Below are 22,440 nucleotides of genomic sequence, written 5' to 3'. Positions count from 1 at the left end.
TAACAACCCTCTTCACAACTATCCCAGCAATGCATGCTTCCTGCTTCTTAATGTCGGCAGAATTAACCTGCCCGTCAGGAGATGCTACTAACTCTGTGTGGACAATTTGCCAGGACTGGTCATAAAACAGTACATAATCTTTTGGCTGTATACACAAGTGTTAAAACAAACCCCAACAGCTTTGTCTTCAAGTGCAGTCTTTGAATTAGCATTTTTCTCGGCATCAGAACGTGAGCCTCACTTTTGGTAATTAAGGGAAGAGAAACGAAGAGGATAGGCTGCACAAAGGTCACCTCACTAATCAAACAATATCACCCAAATAGATATACCGCTGCTATTGTTAACGACGTTGTAAATTACATTGTTTATATTCATTGTGTTTTGTTTGATACTTCAATATCGTGATTTCTTCGTACGTAAGAATGACGAAAGTGTCATATTTAGATGAGGAGCTAAAATGAATTCTTTGTTTTTCTATGAACTCTTATCTAATTTTAGTGTTATTAAGGGAAGGAATATTTCAGATGTACTGTATCTTTAGCTCGCCGGGATGAAGTCCAGGGAGCTATTGCTATTCCCCACCCACCCCTCCTAACACTAAAAAGGGTAAAGCTTGGGTATTTGACATGTGTGATCTAATTGTGACAAGACCTTTCAATTGGTATGCTGACCTTGACTGTGACCTTTGACCTTCTTTTTAAAATCTTTAACCTCAGGCAATGTATGTTAAATGTACAAGATAGGGGTATAATATTTTACAAATGTTTTCCTTGTTACAAAACCTTTCCATTGGTACTGCATTTTTGGACCTGCTGACCTTGACAGTGATGACCTTTGACCTACTTTTAAATTCTGAATTTCAATCTACTCAGTGTCTTCTGACAATTCTTGTTTGTATTTGGTAATTGAGAAGAAATATTTCAGATATATAAGGTTTCGTAAGAGAAGAAATATTTCTAATATATATTTTTGGGATTTGGGTAGAGGAGGAATGTTTCAGATATATTTTAGGGTTTGGTGTAGAAAAAGAACATTAGATGGTAACACACTCGCCTTTCCCCTAGGTGGCCTGGGTTTGATTCCCAAATCAGATGTTGATAGGTATGGGAGTCTCCTGTCCAATCTGAGTACCCTGGTTTCCTTCCTCAGTAAGACCCCACGTATACTTCCATCAGACCAACAACAGTCATTGTTGATAAAAGATTTTAGAACTTTTTTTGCAATTGTTGTAAAATCAATAAAGTTAATAGTTTTGTATATCAGATATAGATCAAAGGTTATTTATAATATATGAAAATTGTAAAATCTAATGTTGGTATGGATTTGAGTACGTATGTTGAGCTGATGGGGCCCCCACTTGTGTGGACCAACAGAATGTTGAGTATTTACTCAGATACCATTAAACACCTGCAACCCTTAGTGTGAATCTTGAGACCTCTAGACCTTCACAATGGTACAAGTCAAAATGGAGCAGAGTGATTTAAAGTGCCGTTTTAAATCATTCATTAATTGTTATTGTCAGTTGTATTTGAATTAAACATTGAATCTTTTCATCAAAGAAAAACTCAATTTGAAACTGATAAATGTGTTGATTTGTGTGGGACAATGTGTTGGGTGGGACACAAGTAAGGCTGTCCTGCGTGTGTTGACAGAGGCCAGTGTGTTTGTATGTTTGCGGGTTAGTGTCAACAAGACAGATCCTTAACTCCTCATCCCCCATTGTCGTAGAGTCTTCAACAACACTTGACCTCCATCAAATGGCGATTTGTCAGTTCATTTTATTCGGTTTTAAGATTATAATGTGACATTATTGAATCAGGACAAGCGAGTGAGTGTGTGAAGTGTCACTGAGGGTGAGAAGTGGATAAGCTGTGTGACCGGGTACCACAGAGGTACGGACCCCACCACCACTACAACAAATATGCATCTATCACATGGATGACCACAGCAACCATCACGAAAGTCACTACCACCACAACAGTCAACACCAACACCACTAAGGTCACCACTACGGTCGACACCACCACTACAGTCACCACCACCACCACTACCACTACGGTCACCACTCAGTCACCACTACGGTCACCACTACGGTCAACACCACCACTACGGTCACCACTACGGTCGACACCACCACTACAGTCACCACCACCACTACTACCAGGGTCACCACCACTACACTACGGTCACCACTACGGTCGACACCACCACTACAGTCACCACTACCACCACTACCACTACGGTCACCACTCAGTCACCACTACGGTCACCACCACCACCACTACTACCAGGGTCACCACCACTACCACTACGGTCACCACTACGGTCACCACTACAGTCACCACTACGGTCACCACCAACACTACAGTCACCACTACGGTCACCACCAACACTACAGTCACCACTATGGTCAACACCACCACTACAGTCACCACTACGGTCAACACCACTACTATGGTCAACACCACCACTACGGTCACCACTACGGTCACCACTACGGTCACCACTACAGTCACCACTACAGTCACCACTACGGTCACCACTACAGTCACCACTACGGTCACCACCAACACTACAGTCACCACTATGGTCAACACCACCACTACAGTCACCACTACGGTCAACACCACTACTATGGTTAACACCACCACTACGGTCACCACTACGGTCAACACCACCACTACAGTCAACACCACAACAACAAATATGCATCCATCACATGGATGACCACAGCAACTATCACTACAGTCACCACCACCACCACTACCACTACGGCCAACACTACAGTCACCACCACCACCACCACCACCACCACTACCACTATCATGGTCACCAGCACTACCACTACGGTCACCACTATAGTCACCACCACAACAGTCACCACTACAGTCACCACCACCACCACTACCACTACGGCCACCACTATAGTCACCACACAGCTACAGTCACCACTACCACTACCATGGTCACTACCACCACCACTACCACTACGGCCACCACTATAGTCACCACACAGCTACAGTCACCACTACAACTACGGCCACCACTATAGTCACCACCACCACCACTACCACTACGGCCACCACTATAGTCACCACCACCACCACCACCACTACGGCCACCACTATAGTCACCACCACCACCACTACCACTACGGCCACCACTATAGTCACCACCACCACCACCACCACTACGGCCACCACTATAGTCACCACCACCACCACCACCACTACGGCCACCACTATAGTCACCACCACCACCACTACCACTACGGCCACCACTATAGTCACCACCACCACCACCACCACTACGACCACTACGACCACCACTATAGTCACCACCACCACCACCACCACTACGGCCACCACTACAGTCACCACCACCACCACTACCACTACGGCCCCCACTATAGTCACCACCACCACCACCACCACCACCACTACGGCCACCACTACAGTCACCACTACCACCACTACCACTACGGCCACCACTATAGTCACCACCACCACCACCACCACCACCACCACCACCACCCCCACTACGGCCACCACTATAGTCACGACCACCACCACTACCACTACGGCCACCACTATAGTCACCACCACCACCACTACCACTACGGCCACCACTATAGTCACCACCACCACCACTACAATCACCACCACCACTACCACTACAATCACCACCACCACTACCACTACGGCCACCACTAGTCACCACCACCACTACGGCCACCACTATAGTCACCACACAGCTACAATCACCACCACCACTACCACTACCATGGTCACAACCACTACCACTACGGCCACCACTATAGTCACCACCACCACCACTACCACTACGGCCACCACTACAGTCACCACCACCACCACCACCCACGCCACCACAGCATCCACCACTCACTACCACGCCCCACTCATAAGTCACCACCACCACCACTACCACTACGGCCACCACTATAGTCACGACCAACCACCACCACCACCACACCACACCACACATACGGCCCCACAGTCACTCAACCACCACACCACACGCCACCACATAGTCACCACCACACCACATCACCATGGCACACCACCACAACTACCATACGGCACCACCACTATAGTCACCACCACGTCACCACTACGCGGCCACCACTACATGTCCCACCACCACCACACCACCACACATTCACCACTAACTACGTCACACCACCACTACCCAGTCACCACTACCACCTACCAGTCCACCACCACTCAGTCCACACCACCCACAAGTCACCAAACCCACCAACCACATCACCACTACGTGCCACAGTCACCACCCCACCACTACAGCTCACACAACCACCACACACCACTGCATACGGCCACCACTATAGTCACACACGCACCAACCACTACCACGCCACCCTAAACACCACCATCCTACGGCCCCCATACAGTCACCACCACCACAGCCACCCACTACCCACCATATCACCACCACCGCACCACTACCACTACTTGCCACACTACGTCACACATATCACACCACCACCACCACCACACTACCACCACCACTAATGGGCAAACCACCCACCCACCACGGTCAACCCCTACGCCACCACTAAGTAAAAACCACCCACCTACAACACCCACCAACATATCCCCCACCATCCACACCACCACCAGTCACCACACTACGGCCACCACTTTCCACCATACCCTCTACGCCCCACTATAGTCACCACCACCACCACCACCACTACTACGGCCACCACTACAATCACCACCACCACCACTACCATACACACACACACACACAATACCCGGCCACCACTACCACACCACTAGCACCCAAGTCTACACACACTACCACTACCATGGTCACCACCACCACCACTACCACTACGGCCACCACTATAGTCACCACACAGCTACAGTCACCACTACCACTACGGCCACCACTACAGTCACCACTATGGTCAACACCACCACTACAGTCACCACTACGGTCAACACCACTACTATGGTTAACACCACCACTACGGTCACCACTACGGTCACCACTACGATCAACACCACCACTACAGTCAACACCACAGCAACAAATATGCATCCATCACATGGATGACCACAGCAACTATCACTACAGTCACCACCACCACCACTACCACTACGGCCAACACTACAGTCACCACCACCACCACCACCACCACTACCACTATCATGGTCACCAGCACTACCACTACGGTCACCACTATAGTCACCACCACAACAGTCACCATCACCAGCACTACCAATACGGCCACCACTATAGTCACCACCACCACCACTACGGCCACCACTACAGTCACCACCACCACCACCACCACTGCCACTACGGCCACCACTATAGTCACCACACAGCTACAGTCACCACCACCACTACGGCCACCACTACAGTCACCACCACCACCACTACCACTACGGCCACCACTACAGTCACCACCACCACCACTACCACTACGGCCACCACTACAGTCACCACCACCACCACTACCACTACGGCCACCACTACAGTCACCACCACCACCACTACCACTACGGCCACCACTACAGTCACCACCACCACCACTTCCACTACGGCCACCACTATAGTCACCACCACCACCACTACCACTACGGCCACCACTATAGTCACCACACAGCTACAGTCACCACTACCACTACGGCCACCACTATAGTCACCACCACCACCACCACTACCACTACGGCCACACTACGTCACCACCACCACCACACCAAGTACGAAAACCACTGTTTGCAACTATCACTACAGTCCCACCACTACTACTTAAAAGTTCGGCAAAACACTTGAACAAGGAAATTAAACCATTTGCACCACACAAAAGCAACATTTTTGCACAACAGCCCTTGACAATCATTCAAGTGTAACAACTATCATCGACGACAACCATCCAAATCACGTGACCAGCACCAATTCTAATACACCTCAAAATAAAACCCAATTTTGCCAAAAATACATGTTTCCTACTTTTTAACATTTACCGAGAATAATTGATCCAAATAAAACAACCACACTTTTGAGGGGCAACACGGCCTACTAAGACCACCACAATTGTAGTTTTGTGACCACCACATAGGGCATCGTCTGTGACAGTCGCAATGATCCACAGACTTACCTACACTAATTAAGTGCACGCTACAACAGTACAACCGTCCCACAAACAATTCCACCACGTCCCCGGACATTTAACCTATTCACAACTCTAACTACTAACGCCGCCACTATTCATCACCACCACCACGCAAAATCCACTCACGGCCACCTTCTACTGAGTCCCTACATTACAGCAACCATTCCACTACAGGCAACCCTATAGTCACTCCGAAACACACTACCCCTACGCTCACGCACTTAGTACCATTTCATTGGCCTACATCTCATACAGTGGCAATAATGTATGACCACCACCACACCATAAAAACGGTGACTTTTCCGTCTTCTTTGACAAACATTGAGTCATAGGATTTCAATCCTTGTCTGCATGGCTCTTTTCCATTGGACCAAAAGTACCCACCTCCATACTTTAACCTAAGTGCCGAATATAGTCAATAACAGAAAATACAGTTCACAAATTTACCACTCGACCACCACTGATAGTTCTGACCACACCACCTACACAACTCGGCCATCTACTAGTCCTTTACGGATAATGCCTACCATTACTCCACGGACTTAAGCGACTTGACCAGGCAAATGGACGCTTACACGACAACAATCCCATCCAATTCGACGGCCACTTAGTCACCCTTCACCCACTATGTACAGTACTCCCCACCACAAGTGGATCTACCATCTCACACCACTTACATGCAATATATGTGCAACACAAGTCAGCAACATAGGCCGACACACATCAAATCACAGACACCTACCCAAACCACACATCAGTCAACCATGTTTGACCTATAGTCCCCACCCACCACCTACTTACGGTTACCAATATAGCACCCATACCACACAACACACAGGCCAACACGTCATTTCACCCCCACCACTACCACTAGCACAACACTATGTTCCAGCCACCACACTCCACTAAATCAACCACGACCATACCACTACATCACGTACCACCATCCATACACCCTACTCACCAACAACACACATATAGATACACACTATAATTCACCACAACAGGAACCATATTCCACTATAGTCACCAATCAACACATAAAATAGGCCCACTATAGTCTCAACCAAACCATAACACGGTCACATCACGGCCACCACTATAGTCACCACCACCACCACCACAACCACCACCACCACTACGGCCACCACTACAGTCACCACTACCACCACTACCACTACGGCCACCACTATATTCACCACCACCACCACCACCACCACCACCACCACCACTACCACTACGGCCACCACTATAGTCACCACCACCACCACTACCACTACGGCCACCACTATAGTCACCACCACCACCACTACCACTACAATCACCACCACCACTACCACTACAATCACCACCACCACTACCACTACGGCCACCACTAGTCACCACCACCACTACGGCCACCACTATAGTCACCACACAGCTACAATCACCACCACCACTACCACTACCATGGTCACAACCACTACCACTACGGCCACCACTATAGTCACCACCACCACCACTACAATCACCACCACCACTACCACTACAATCACCACCACCACTACCACTACGACCACCACTACAGTCACCACCACCACCACTACCACTACGGCCACCACCACCACCACCACTACCACTACGGCCACCACTATAGTCACCACCACCACCACTACCACTACGGCCACCACTTTAGTCACCACCACCACCACTACCACTACGGCCACCACTATAGTCACCACCACCACCACTACCACTACGTCCACCACTATAGTCACCACCACCACCACTACCACTACGGCCACCACTATAGTCACCACCACCACCACCACCACCACTACGGCCACCACTATAGTCACCACCACCACCACTACGGCCACCACTACAGTCACCACCACCACCACCACCACTACCACTACAGCCACCACTATAGTCACCACCACCACCACTACCACTATGGCCACCACTATAGTCACCACCACCACCACCACTACGACCACTACGGCCACCACTACAGTCACCACCACCACCACTACCACTACGGCCACCACTATAGTCACCACCACCACCATCACACAGCTACAGTCACCACTATAGTCACCACACAGCTACAGTCACCACTACCACTACCACTACCATTGTCACCACCACTACCACTACGGTCACCACTACAGTAACCACCACAACTACAGTCACTACCGCAACCACAATCACCACAACCATAAACTATTGCAACCACAATCACAACCACCACAACTAGGGCCACCACCATGACTGCATTCACAACCATCACCACTACAGTCACCACTCATAGACTACCACCACCTTCACCACCTGTCACCACCTGTCACCACAGCATAGTCAACCTATTGATGATAATTGTATAATTGCGAATAGCAATTGATATTCAAACATGTACAAATTTCCACCCACTTTAACGCAAATATAGATATGGTCATATAACAGTCTATACATGTATCATAGTTTGAACTGTAGGGTCATCTAAAGCTTCCTGAATTTGGTAATATTTACTGCATTAACATTGAACTTGCTCACAAATTGTTCACTCGTTTAGACCCAGTAAATTTAAAAACCATGGTTTAGTGTTTTGAGAACAACACTAATCAGTGCTTCAACTGTTGATGATCTTTTTAAAAAGATTTCTGGAAAAAATTGAACAAAGTGAAATTAATCCCTTTTTGGTCCCCATTCACATATAAAATGCATAATGTTTTTGCTAATCAACAGCCTCTTGACAATGATGTTTCAGTAGTGCTTGAACAAAATTCTCTCAAACTTAAATGAGGGATGGGACACCCCCAATACCAAGGTGACTGCAGAATCTCCAATTTCTTCAAATATTCAACCTGAAGAATGAAAAAAAAGAGCAAGTTTTGAAAAAAATACTCAATTGTTTCACTTATTCTTTTGTTTTATAATTTTATTACTTTGAAGATGACATTTAAATTTTCGATTCCATGATATGTAAAGTACAACAAATCTTTGTGATGTAGGGGGAAGATGTGTGCTTGACTTAAAAGACAAATTTTTATATTGCTTTTATGTTTTGTTTGTTGAGGTCTCCAGTAAGATAGACTTATGATGGTTTCCTTGGTTGGCTTGTATCGCTATTATTGTATTCTACAAGGACTTAGCTAAGTGAAATTTCAATTTACAGCTTAATCAAGTACATCCTGTCAAAAAGAAAATTATTGCACCAGTCTTGGGGACAATTTAAAGTATTGTACTAAATTATTTTTTGAAACAGCATGTGGCAGGTAATTCAACATTGCATGTCTTTAACGAGACAAAATGTCGCGATTCTGTTTGATTTTAGTGCATTTCCTTATACTATTGATCAGAAAATATATAATATAATACATGGATGTGAAAGCGATAACTCATCCAGTTGAAAAAAAAGCTTCAGTCAGGATTAAGATGGAGCCTTTTTAATTTTGTGAATGTCATATCTATTTCAATGATTTACAAGTTGTGTCAATATATGTATTTGAACTCAAGTCAACAAAACGAACCGAATTTGTGATCTTTTCGCAGTCGTTCTTTGACAACAATAACTGATTGAGATGTCAGTTAGGAATTTCAGATTTCTCTTGGGATTTGATGGGCGTTTTCTTTTTCCTTAGACAAAATACATCTATTAATATCTTTTAATAAATGTGCAAGATATATGTACAGTTAATTAAACAATGAAAAATATATTTGACATAATTTTAATAAGCTGGAACAGACAATGTAATGTTTTTGATCATGAAATATTACAAAATTGTGCCAGTTTGACAGCTCTTTTTGTACTGGATAAGCTTTGCCTACCTTCCTGTCATCATTGGGACTATAATAGGGGACTTTGATCACGGCCAAATTGGACGCGTTTAGTCAGGGACGAACACATCACACATGCTTTACATTCGCACCTTGTCTGGTTCATATAATTACAAGTTTTCCTCAAGTATGTCGCTCCAAGATTAAAGACTTCCAACCAGCACAGGGTTTGTCATCGGTAGCAAATTTGTGTCACGACAACTTTTGCTGCAAAGTAATGAGTATTTCCATGTTATAATCGAGGCTAAATAGTTTCACCAATCATATGGGCGGATGACTAATGAAACATTCAAATAGCTGACAGAGTACTACGTATCTGGCTGTCAAGAAGTTGCAGGTTGCCAATTATTGGTTTTGTGATAGTCATCTCGTCATTGAGCTGCCTTGTCTGATGACTGAGGGAAAGTGGGACTAAGTTTGTGGTTGTTACAAAGGTAACTTATCAGGCGGATAATTTACTGAGCACAATTGTTTATAACAAGGTACCATCAATAGCTGTTGTTATCTGTGCTGTTTGTGTAAGAAGACCACTCCTTTTGAGCCTACAAATTGATGTATATCAATCTGGTTTTCCCATATCATTTTTATAATGAAAGGGAAAGAGACAAATGCAGACTGTTTTCACTTCAGGTAATGCTCTGAGGTTGATTGGTTACATTTTTTTTCTTTTGATAAGATAGGGTGCATTTCTTGTTATAGAATAACACACTATGTCCACATTCAGATCCCAGGGGCTATAAAATGGTTACAGTATTCACATTCTAATTGGTCACTATCAATGGCAAAGATTTGATGATATATATTGAACATGGTGTATTTACTTTATTAGTTTCTTCAAATCAAACTGTAATACAAGGTAATAGCTTTAACTTTGCGATTTTACTTCCTCTGTAATTATCTGCCAGACTTCAATTCAAACTTACCATGTCAAATCACCCTTATTGATCAAGTGCAAAAATCAAGTGCAAATTTCTCCAAAATATCCTGTATTACAGCATTAAAGATAAAATTGTGAATTGTTGTATCCACTAAAAAGTATAAGAATTTCAACACTTCTTCAGGACTAAATTGAATAAAGAAACAATTTAAGATAAACATTGATATAACTGAATTGACAGTTTTTTGTTTTAAGTCTTATATCAATCATATAGAAAACTGGGCCAGAGGATGATGTTGAACATAATTTGTCATTATCTAATTTTAATTTTATTGAAAAAAAAAAAGTAAATAAAAAAAAAAAAGACCAATAATGTTAGTTGTATAAACCAATTGGGCCTTTTCTTCATCAACAATTGCAGCCATTGTTAGAGAATGCTACCTGGTTTTCTATTGGCTAGTTAGTGGCATGCCATTGGTTACCTCCAGGTTCATAAACCATTCTCACCACCCACAGAGCATGCTTTGGCCGTATAGTGATAAATTAGACTTAGCCTCCAGTGGAGATGCTTATCTGTCCACCATTTCACCTTCCTCACAATCATTTGACAGATAGCCATCTTGCCTGAACCAGCAACGCCTCAGTGTCCAATGTCAAAAAGGATTTACCTGAGTCCTCTTGAAGTACTAGATATGCCCTTAACAGTGTGACCGTGAAATGGTAAGGTGATAATTGACCAACAGGGATGACATTTTCCCTGTGATCCTCAACCTGATTACCCAGTAACCATTCTCAGTCTGGGTCCTATTATTGACGGAAAATCCTAACCAAAGTACAGGTGACAGTGGCATGTCTGCCTTTCCTCCTGACAAGTTAAGATAGTACACACATCTCAATAGACTTACAACTGGTAAAGAATGCACACTTCTCCATGTAACCAAATAACACTGAGGATGGTACACCCATGTCTGTCCTCAAATGGAATGATAATGGTGGTACACATGTCAATGCCCCAAATCAATGACAGGTAAGGGTCATACATACCTGTATGTCTGTCCCCAAAAATACAGGTAAGGATTGTACACATCTGTCTGTCCGCAAATGGACAGGTAATGGAGGTACACCTGTATCTGCCCGAAATGACAGGTAAGGGTCAGTCACACCTGTCTTGGCATCCCCAAAAATACAGGCAAGGATGATACACTCCTGTCTGTGGCCCTGATGACAGGTTTGGGTGGTACACACCTGTCTGTGGCCCTTATGACAGGTAAGGATGGTACACATCTGTCTGTGGCCCTAATGACAGGTTTGGGTGGTACACACCTGTCTGTGGCCCTAATGACAGGTAAGGATGATACACACCTGTCTGTGGCCCTTATGACAGGTAAGGATGGTACACATCTGTCTGTGGCCCTTATGAAAGGTTAGGATGGTACACATCTGTCTGTGGCCCTAATGACAGGTTTGGGTGGTACACACCTCTCCATGACTCTAATGACAGGTAGGGATATGGTGCAAACCTGTCTATGGCCCTAATGACAGATAAGGATGGCACACACCTCTCTATGACGCTTATAACAGGTAAGGCACCTCTCTATGTCCCTAATAGCAGGTAAGGGTTGTACACACCTGTCTGTGGCCCTAATGACAGGTAAGGATGGTGCACACCTGTCTGTGGCCCTAATGACAGGTATGAGTGGTACACACCTGTCTGTGGGCCTAACTACAAGTTTAGGTGGTACACACCTTTCTGTGGCCCTTATGACAGGTAAGGATGGTACACATCTGTCTGTAGCCCTATTGACGAGTTTGGGTTGTACACACCTCTCTGTGAATCTAATGACAGGTAGGGATGGTGCACACCTGTCTGTGGCCTTAATGGCAGGCAATGGTTGTATACACCTGTCTGTGGCCCTAATGACAAGTTTCGGTGGTGCACCTCTATCTGTGGCCCTAATGACAGACAAGGGTGGTACACACCTGTTTGTGACCCTAATGACAGACAAGGGTGGTACACACCTGTCTGTGACCCTAATGACAGGTAAGGATGATACACACCTGTCTGTGGCCCTAATGACAGATAAGAGTGGTACACACCTGTCTGTGGCCCTAATGACAGATAAGGATGGTACACACCTGTATGTGGCCCTAATGACAGGTAAGGTTGATACACACCTGTCTGTGGCCCTAATGACAGGTAAGGGTGGTACACACCTGTCTGTGGCCCTAATGACAGATAAGAGTGGTACACACCTGTCTGTGGCCCTAATGACAGATAAGGATGGTACACACCTGTATGTGGCCCTAATGACAGGTAAGGTTGATACACACCTGTCTGTGGCCCTAATGACAGGTAAGGGTGGTACACACCTGTCTGTGGCCCTAATGACAGATAAGGGTGGTACACACCTGTATGTGGCCCTAATGACAGGTAAAGTTGATACACACCTGTCTGTGGCCCTAATGACAGGTAAGGATGGTACACACCTGGCTGTGGCCCTAATGACAGGTAGGGATGGTACACCTGTCTGTCCTTTAATGACAGGTATGGTACAGTATAGTACACGTAAGGATGGTACACCTGTCTGTCCTTTAATGACAGGTATGGTACAGTATAGTACACTCGTATTTCCTCTAATGGGCAGTCAAGAATGGTGCAAACATATTCGTTCTCCCAGAGACAAACTGGTGCCTACCTATCTGTCCCTTAATGACAGGTAAATGTGGTAAACATCTTTGTCTTCTTATGACAGGTAAGGATGGTACATACCTGTCTTTCTCTTATGACAGATAAGGGTGGTACATACCTGTCTGGCACCTTTTGACAGGTAGCGATGATACACGTTTATTTGTCTCATTAAAGACAGGTAAGAGTGATACACGATTGTCTGTCTTATTAATGACAGGTAAGAGTGACACACACCTGTCTGTTCCTTTAATGACAGATAAGGGTTGTACACGCTTGTCTTTCTCATTAATGACAGGTAAGAGTGATACACGCTTTTCTGTCCCGTTAATGACAGGTAAGAGTGATACACGCTTTTCTGTCCCATTAATGACAGGTAAAAGTGATACACACCTGTCTAATCCTTTAACGACAGATAAGGGTAGTACACATCTGTCTGTCCCCCAAATGACAGGAAAGGTTGGTACACCTGTCTGTCCTCTATTGACAGGTAAGGATGGTCCACACCTGTCTGTGGCCCTAATGACAGATAAGGGTGATACACGCTTGTCTGTCTCTTTAATGACAGGTAAGAGCGGTACACACCTGTATATTCTTTTCATGACAGGTAAGGTTGGTACACACCTGTCTGTTACTTTAATGACAGGTAAGTATGGTACTCAGTGTCTGTCCGTCTTACGATATATTTGGTGGTACATATCTTTCTGTCCCCTAATGGCAGGTAAGGGTAATGTACATCTGTTAGTCCCCCTAATGACAGGTAAGAATGAGACACATCCGTTGGTCCCTTAATGACAGGTAAGGGTGGCACACACGTGTATCTCCCTTAGTTTGTATGGATAAAAGTAAAAACACCTGTCAAATACTATTCAATGTCAGAAATTTATCAAAGGTAAATTGGCCATTTCATCTTTTGTGACAGTCTTGGTACTACCAACTCTTTTCATTAAGCTGTTTGGTTTCCGTAGCTATTGGGATATATGCTCTCCTTAGAGTGAAGCAGGTGTTTGCTCACTAATTATGATTTGTAAGTTTGTTTTGAATGAGAAATTTATTAATAAGTTAGTTATGACATGTGCTCACTAATATAATGAACACATTCCGTAATTAATTAGTGTAATATTAATGATTTAAGACCACTGCTGTTCTGACAAGTGCAACGGGTTTTTTTTCGAATAAATGGACATGTCTGTTTGATTTACTGGTACAATTTACATGCACAAAGCTGTGAGATACAATCAATCAAAGAAGCTACATTAAGACTTATTTTTTTAAATGGAAGAAACAATTCCTTATTGAAGTGATTAGTGTACGACACAGAAACGAGAGATTGACGACATTGAAGTTAATGATATAGAGCTGTCATTATATGATATGATACCGGACACCACCATTAGTCAGACATCGTTACACTAAATATACCCTAGCTCTGCATGTTCTTTCTAAAGTAGTAAAGCAATTTATCTCATCTATTCTAGTTCTAAGGTCTGGAAATTTCAATGTACACATTGTATGAAAAAAATAAGGTTTTATGTAAGATTTATTTAAAGATGTAATCATTTTGACTAACTGTATGGACGGTAATTTACTATTTATTACAATGATAATATAATTGAATTGGAACTTGGGATGATTTATAATACTATACCTTACTCTGGAATCTACTTTGAAATACGTGTCGCTACATATCACATACGTATTTTTGATTGATCTATATTTGTTGTATAATTAAGATAGAGAATATCACAGGTACTATGTATGATAACAAGACTCACCTGTATCATTTCTAGCACTTTCTAACTGAAAATAAAGTGTCGTTGGTTTGTTCTACTTTGTGCACGTAACCACAACTTCGCTAGCCGAGTGTTCAATACGATACTTTTCTTTTCACACACGTGTGTTTAGGACGATATACTCCTTATCGTATTGAACACAATTGGCTTGTGAATTTGAAGTTACCAGAAACCCTTGAAATGTCGAAAATGCATGTAATATCGAGTTCAACTTTGGTTAAACATGCTAAAACTGCACTATACATATCTGTTTTGTGATTCTAGGATTGGTCAGCGATGTTTGGTACCAGTAGTTTATGTAGACATCGTTGAGAGAAGTTAAACAAATCAAGAGTTCTGAAACAAAGGTTAAATGGGAAGACTTACCGTACTACACATATATACCGGGACATTTTGTTAAACGAAATCACTTTGAGATACACCCACTAGTTCTTGTATTAGATTAATAACAAAGTATGGGTGGGTAGAGAGAAGCATGTGCCAGTTAAGTTAATGATACTGTCGTAACGAACAACAACCGGTGGTTTATGCTAGTAGGATATGCAATATACATTTACACAGGGAAAATTGTCGATGCCATAAAGAACATTTGTGAAATACCTGAAGATGATGATGAAATTACTTACTGTTTATTAGGGAGAAAAAAACTATCAACTTGTAGATTGACATAGCGGACATTTTTCCTGTGGTAGCTGTAACGCAGATGTTTGTGTAGCATCTTTGGAAGCTCATTGCAAGGTGGTATACTAGTTATCATGTTCCAAGGCTCGTGCCCCCCACCTAAGAGCACAGTTCAAAGACAGGTTGAAACACCAGACATCATCGTAATTCCCCTGAAATTCCACCTATTTCTTTGTGAGTATGTGATCATAGGTCCGGTTTGAGGCTCCCACTGGAGGCCAAGCGTGGTTTCATGTTTGCGAGCAGTATGTGCAGCATTCCTTGTCTTTCCTGTCAGAGCATATTTACATACATGTTGAAATCATGCCAATATCGCATGTAAAATTAACAATAACAGGTGTACAAATTTGAAACCATTTCTATATTCTAAAATAGTATCATTGCGTTTTTGTCAGCTTTATTTAAATCAGATGTAAAAACAGTCTTGTTTCAATGCAGTGTTTGTTTATCAGTTTAGTAATGTGCTGACACATGGACGTGGAAATATGCAACTCGAATGTGTTATTTATCAGGTATCTAACTAATAGCAACAATGGAATCGAGATTCCAGAGGGAAAGGAGGCATGCGCTCAAATATTCACAGAACATGTCAAGAGTATTTTCCCACTTATTTTAGATCAACGCTTGTCTTTGAGTTTAAAATGAAACCGTCATTTTGTATGTGAAATTTTATTAAGGCTGATTTAAGCTATATGACGAAGTCAGTTTTTGATTTTTCTTCCATTTCCGATGAAAAAAGAAATTATATAATATCCTTTGAATATACATTTATTCCCTTTGTTGTCATACAAACTTAATGTACTTCACAGAAAGCCAACATGAAAACAAAAACCTACTGACATTTCCATACATGTTAAGTCTCCCAAAGTTTTCTTTTGTCTGTCATTATTACTGGAATGACCCACGAATTTCTGTCTTTCGTTTTCATACCAATAGACACGGTTTTCACTCCATTCAGTAATGAGCCTTTTTATTTTCTAACCACCTCCTGCTTAGAGGACGTGTTGTTGTTATTTATAAAAGGAAATTCAGTTACGATGTATGATGATATCTTCTAAGTAAATTGAATAGTTTTATGTTAAAAAATAATATGAAAATATACAAAGAAAAAAGAGGAAATACATTGTGTTTGTTATTAAGCTTCTGTACCAGCGATGTAATCTGAATCTATCGATAGTCCCATTGTTAACTAAGTCTAATTAATGCAAGACTAGTTTCGTGTTGCCAGTCATTACGGAACATTGATGATAAAGAATGAAGACAACACGACACGTTTCTTCTAATGCTTTGATTATGTGATGATAAAAAAGAGAATGCCAAATACATTGAATACAACAACCTTGGTCGTACGGTTTAATAAACTTTAAATACCAAGTAATTTAGAAACCATACTCTACTCAATGTAGATCGTTTCAATACAAATTTAATTACTCACCATTTCAGCAGGTATTTTAATTTACCTCCGTAACACCAATTCATCACATTTTGTCTATAATGCATTGCCAAAGGTCCACCGGACAATACGCTGTAAACATCAAGCACAATCGCTAAAATTCTGTACCGATTCATAAATACCTTAAAGCCAACAACATATGAATTATTTCTATTTCTAATTCTACGTACAAACTTATTATCATTCTTTTTTTTCTTTTCTTTTTTTGAAAAATGCATACTTCTTTGGAATGTGCATATTTGTTTGCTATGCTATTATCTACTACATGATCGTATGATGGAACATTGCGCCAGTATTTAACTTCATGGTTAGTGTTTAGTGCATTTAAATTCAAATTTTGTAGCCATTTCATATGTAATATTTGAAAAGCTTGCTTTATGATGTAATGGGCTGCGTTGTGAGATATCAACACCATCGCTGAACCACTTTCATAGCCTCATTGTCACTTCCTAAACAAACTTCAGATTTATATTTTTATGATGTTATCAATTTACGTTGAGCAAAACATATTTATTTTCCATGATACGAAATGAAAATTTGAAATCTTCATTTACCGATTTTTCAAACCTTGCTGACAGGAAAGGCATTGATGGAGTCAATAATGATGGGCTATGAATTTGGCACTTGGGTTAGCTAAGGAATGCGATAGACAAAGTTGACACAGGGCAAACCTTCATGTGAATAAAATGTAGAAAACAAATCGCATCAAACACTAGTCTTCTAAGTCCGTTACGAAATAATTACTATGATACGAGTTTAATTAGCATATGTTTTGGCCCAGTTGTTCAGGTGACTAGGTTAATCACAGTTTAACATCAATTTCAAAATCCTGATAAAATCATTTCTTGTAAAACTAACTTGACAAAAGGTAATGAAAATATAACACTCGTCAGTCTCTTCTTGTCTGTATATTTTAAGGAGTACACACAGAGAGCTTTTGCAGTAAAGGAGAAGTGATTAGACCAAATGAACTTTTGAATAACTAGGCCGAGGTCTTAGAATCCTAATACATTTTAAAAAGATTCTAAAAAAATCTTATTTATTTTGTTGATATTCCCCTCATTTTATCAATTTGGAGTGAAATCTACAATTTGGTATACGTGTCTTTGTTCCCAGTTTGTATCTAACAGCTTATAGCAATTATATATAGAATTATATATAGCCTAGAGATAAGTTGAATGTCCTATTATTGAGAGTTTTCCTGGTATTTTGTTTGTTTCTCCCTCTATACTAAGTGTTTTATGATAGCTACACCACCACTTCTGGTTTTCTATGACGAAATAAAAAAGCAGGAGTGACAAGTCGTTTGTGAGTGATATTTGTTTTGATGACACATAGACAACAACAAAGAAGAAGAAAAGTCGAGTGTTTGTGATAGTAATATTTGTTTTAATGTGATCTGGAACATAGACAACAAAGAAGAAGAAGAGTCGAGTGTTTGTGATAGTAATATTTGTTTTAATGTGACCTGGAACATAGACAACAAAGAAGAAGAGGAGTCGAGTGTTTGTGATAGTAATATTTGTTTTAATGTGACCTGGAAGTAAAGGAGATTTTTGATGACACCATTTGTTTGTTAATGTTATGAGAAGGACCAGACACTGCTGGGAGACATGAGTGTAGGTGTAGTTTGTTATGGACGAGACAGACATAGCATACCCAGCTGGATATGTCGTCTCATCCGTATGTAACATATGGCCGTTCCTGTTTCTCTTGACTGGTCGGACGGCTTGCGGTTTTGGATAAGTGATCTGTGGTTCTCCTGTGGTTCCACCTCGCCATTGATACTAGTCCAAGTGGAGTCGCAAGGTTAACGAGACGGAAGGCACCTAGTTAGTGTAATGTCAGTCTGTGGTTGCCGGGATCCTTGTGTATTACCATTACTTATTCCAATCTTTCGTTTGCTTTTTTATGGCTTTGAGGAAATAATGACAGCGGAATACTGCGAAAGTAAAAATGGAGAGTACGATTCAGATGTAGTGTGATATACATTTCAGATATTATTGAAGGAAACAAGCAGAGTGTTTCATCAGTTCAGTTTTGGCTTGTCTAACTTCATTTACTTTTTTATATGCGTATCTCATTGGTCCTTTTTGCTATCTTGTCTTTTGATTTGGTGACTTTTCGGCCCAATTGTTATTTCTCGATTCGGTTTTGTACATCTCCGGTCCTTATTCTGAAATTTGATTTTGATAATAATAAAAATGTATTGATGCTGATGTATTCTTTGGTGTATTTTTAATTTGCTAACAAAGATACTTTAACAAGTTATATAAGTAGCGCTAAACAAGTATACATATCTGGGTTCCGCTGAAAAATCACTAATAGATCATTATTGTCATATTTTACAGATACGACGTCATGTTGAATTGCTGGAATGAGCTTCCGAAAGCGAGACCGAGCTTTACAGACTTAAAATCGACGTTAGATGCTATGCTTGAAAACGTGTGTGGAGTAGACTACCTGAGTATGGACATTGATAGTTGCCAGTACTACTATACTGTTACCTGTAACAAAGATGAATCGTCAGTAAGGTACGCACAGATTGACAATATCGATGGACATACACATGACGCACAGGACGTCAACGAGTTACAATCTCAACATAACTCAAATCTTGTTACAATCGAAACATCACACGTTGCTCAAGAAGGAAATGACAGCGATAGCTCAGACGATGAGAATGCAAAAAACCATGCATTAATTGTTCATGAAGTTCAAATAGAGCGCAAGCCACGTTACCTTGAGCATTGTTATTCCGATTTGTGTTCGTCATTGTCTCCAATACAACACCCCGATCAGTGTAGGGAACATCGGGACTCTGGTTTTGATACCAGTAGTTACTCCGGTTCATCACCGAACGCTAGTCCGAGAACACTGTCCTCTAGGGGGAGTCACAAGGAGTCGATTGGTATTGAAGATGAGGTCTTCTTGCAGGACTTCGGTACAGCGAGTTCCTTCCAGGACATCCAATGCGAGTTGGTCTCGTTTGATAAACAGCAAGTAACTGATCAGTTGACAAATAATTGTCAAATGTGCAAGTCGTGTCTTTCATCCCTCAATGAAGAATTCCACTTTTGCAACAAATTAAAAAATACTGGTTCGGCTGAATGTTCACACGAATCTGGCGTAGGTAACTGTGGTAATTTCAGTTGGAAATCTAGACTACTGCATGGAATTGACCAACAAAGCTTGTGTGATAACGATGTTTCTGTTTGTAGTTCCAGCATGGACACTCTCATGTCTTGGGATGAGAACGCTCTTAACACTTATTTGTAATCGCTGACATTCTGAACAAGATCATGATTTGACGTTTGACTCGCACTGAAATAAAATGGCATACAACTCATTTTCGGTTTTATATTTCGAAGCAAGAATGCTGCAGATAATCTAAAAAAATGATTTATTTGAAGACGTTTAAAGAATTTGAAAATGTTTAAAATGGCAAATTTATATAAGGTCAAATGACACTCCTCAATAATGCAAATTTTCAGGGGAACATCAATTTTATTTTGGGATTGCGAAATCATGTGATTGTAAGGATTAACATAAGACAAGCACACTTAAAACAATCTGAATATGAATTTGGTGATAGACAGTAGATTGCGAATAATTCTAGATAAAAAATAGGTTAAATAAATGAACACACGTGAAAATTTCAACACAAGTATTGCTAGAAAATGTAGAAAATAGATCTATCAACCGGTCAATAAACAATGAAAATCAAGTACTGTACGTTAGTATGACATTATCTACATTGTAAATTAAGGGGACAATGAAATTAAATGAGTAACCAAATTATATGCGTATACGTACAGGTAGATAATCTGTTATATCAACTACATGTGAACAATTGTATCACTATTTGCACTACAACTGTGACATTTCTAAACAAGCTCCTGATCTCCGACTGAGTAGGTAGATCATCATGTATTTGAAACAAAGTAAACAAGTCATATAATTAAAAATCACATGTTGATAAATGGTAAAGCTTGACACATCTGCGGTAGGAAATGTCATATAGCGTCTTTGACAACAGGACGCATACATCAAAAAAATCCTGATAATTGAAACAGGGTCTAGAAAAGTGAATCCGTGACTTGTATACTTCCTAATAATTGTGACCGGTATGTTATTGCAGTGGAAAGGGAAGTTAATGACAGTTAAATTAGTCTCGTCAGAGTTGTCATATGGTTCGGTGGTGATGTAAACAATATTGTCAATGTGAGGAAGAGAAGCTTTGGCTTAAGAGTTAAATATACGGCAACGTATGAACAGAAGTATTTCAAAATAAGATAAAACAAATGTTTGAGAAAACACAAAAACTATTTACCGTTAAAAGTACAGTAACTTGTATACCGTAAAATTCATAATAAATCAATCATAGGGCACAGGAAGAGGCCAAGATGGGGGAATGGGGGCCTTGGCTTATCATTAAATCATGTATACAACAACACCTGAACAGATATTTTATGGCAAAGGAATCCATATCGTGGTCGAGAAAAGTACAAAACATACCCACATATACCGTAAAAAGTACAGTAAATCAGGCGAGTACAACAAATATACATACGGTTTCTTCATCATTGCAACTTGTGACTCACAGTTTGTTTTTATTTTTGTGGTGAAATATGTCATGATCAGCTTCCTGTCTTGTCCAGGAAGAGTTACGAAGGGTGTTGCAGATCCTTGTTAGTTTCTATGATGACGAGAGTGTATGCAGTAATGGCACTCCGTCGTTCTCGACTCCAGGTCCAATACATCACTGCTATAGATGCTAATAAACAAGAAGAGGGTTTGTCATATTATCCATGCACATTATGAACTGTCATTTCTTTGTATTTATGTAATTGGTTTCCACTAGACAATGCATCGGAAATGGATACATTTTCTCCGCCTTGTCCTTGTCTTCTCCCTCCCTATCCTTGGAACTGTTGAGAAGATGATAACTCGAACACAATT

At 41.6% G+C, this 22,440-nt stretch overlaps 1 protein-coding gene across 1 annotated transcript in view; it reads left to right on the top strand.

Annotated features, from left to right (window-relative positions):
• The window catches only part of LOC117323563 (ephrin type-A receptor 3-like), a 116,938-nt gene extending 96,111 nt beyond the window's left edge, over positions 1 to 20,827 (top strand). Inside the window, exon 24 of the mRNA XM_033878852.1 lies at positions 19,830 to 20,827. The gene's annotated coding sequence lies outside the window, so the exon portion shown is untranslated. The remainder of the gene's footprint in view (positions 1 to 19,829) is intronic.
• The last annotated feature ends 1,613 nt before the right edge of the window (positions 20,828 to 22,440 follow it).

Source organism: Pecten maximus, chromosome 3 (genome assembly GCF_902652985.1).
Source record: "Pecten maximus chromosome 3, xPecMax1.1, whole genome shotgun sequence".
Lineage (NCBI taxonomy): Eukaryota > Metazoa > Mollusca > Bivalvia > Pectinida > Pectinidae > Pecten > Pecten maximus.
Note: the sequence above shows the minus strand (reverse complement) of the source record. Positions and strands in the feature narration are given on the sequence as shown.